This window comes from Notothenia coriiceps, unplaced genomic scaffold (assembly GCF_000735185.1).
Source record: "Notothenia coriiceps isolate Sejong01 unplaced genomic scaffold, NC01 NC01_scaffold00024951, whole genome shotgun sequence".
Classification (NCBI taxonomy): Eukaryota; Metazoa; Chordata; class Actinopteri; order Perciformes; family Nototheniidae; genus Notothenia; species Notothenia coriiceps.
The window spans coordinates 1-1,641 of record NW_011357652.1 but is presented as its reverse complement, the minus strand read 5'-3'; the positions used below and the strand labels follow the sequence as shown (position 1 = coordinate 1,641).

Sequence of the window (1,641 nt, the reverse complement as noted above, 5' to 3'; positions counted from 1 at the left end):
TTACTTAACACTGGGAGGAGACTTATAGGTCGACAATTGGAACCAGCAAAGGTTTTTCTTTTATCCTTGGGTAATGGGATAGCTTTGGCTTCCTTCCAGATCTCGGGGCACACACCTTGCTCTAAACTTTTATAAAAATGTGACTCAATGGCTTGGATATGTATTTGGCCGTCATTTTGAGCAGTTTACCGTCCAATACACATGCACATAAGCTCATACTGTACCTCAACAAGGCCCTGGCATATCCTGACCAGTATGATGCAGCTGTAGTGGCAGCGAGCAGCAGATGGAATCAGCATGTTGAGGACTGATGTTGCCACTATGGCAAAACCAAATACTCTTAAAACAAAAAAACAAAGAAGTTGCATCAGATTGAATATTCAACATAACGGTCGCATGACTTAACATCACCACGGCTAAGATAGAGGTTAGTCATGTTCGGCGTGAGGACATTTAGTAGTCTCATTTAACCACTTGTTAACAATCGTATTTATTCAGACATAAGATAATTAACCAGTGGGTTATTTGTGACATATTTGACATTCACCTGTTGGCAGCAAATTTCCTACATATAAAGCCCCCCGGGATCTGTGTGACGATGTAGCCCCAGAAGAAGGAGCCATGGATCATCCCGACTGTCTCAGGGTCCCAGCTGAACTGTGCAGCCTAGAGAAAAGATGGAATATAGCTTTTTTTTTTGCATTATTTTGACAACAGGTAAATTGTTTGGTATGAAAAAAGTGTCATAATGAGGAAGTCAAGTGGGAGAGAAGGCACCAATGTACAAAATACAGTATGTTCACCCTGCGAAATATTTAAACAGATCATAGAAAAACAGATATTACAAACATACTTGACAGAGACAGACTGATGCAGTAAATCTGAAAGCTTTTATTTCTTGTCAACACTTACCACAAGCACTTCTTTGTTGCCTTTGTAGACAGTGTGGTCATTCACCATGCTAACAATGGCAACGCCCAGGTTGCACCGGATCCCGAAAGAGATGCAGAATCCGAGGCCAGACAGGATGGCGATGATGTACCGCCTCGGTAAGCCACAGCAGGTACAGTCCACCACCGGCAGCTCCTTCTCCTCCACCAGCTCAGGACGGCCCTCCGCTGATAACTCAATGGTTTCTCCATTGGGCTGCCGCTTCTCAATCAACCTGAGGGGAGACACAGAGAATGAACGTGGAGGAAAGGAGGAAAACAAGCTGGCCTGTGGATCCAAAGGCTTCCAAAGATATATCAAGCTTTAGAGGAATCGTTTGTAAAAGCTCACACAACATTGGCTTTTTCAATTAGATGTAGGATTACTGCCATGAGAAACGATGCAGGTGGGTTTATTCTGTTTACATTTTGATTGAAGTGATGGACCCACTAAGTTACACATGGTGCAACAGGAAAACACTGAATTGATGCATCTGTATGTTATTATTTTTTTTACACAATATTATTAGGATCATCTGCTCTGACAGTGCAACACCGCAAGAATATATTATAGACATAATTAAAGGTGGGGTATGTAAGTTTCAGAAACCGGCTCGAGATACACTTTTTGTTATATTCCATGGAATGCTCTTAACATCCCGATAGCAATGAATATCTTAAGTGCTTTGACAAAAAATCCATTAAAAAATGT

General features: G+C 41.7%; 1 pseudogene; it reads right to left on the bottom strand.

The window, feature by feature from the left end:
- Nucleotides 1–189: 189 nt before the first annotated feature.
- On the bottom strand, nt 190–1,165 carry LOC104955885 (vesicular glutamate transporter 1 pseudogene; annotated as a pseudogene).
- Between the last annotated feature and the right edge of the window lie 476 nt (nt 1,166–1,641).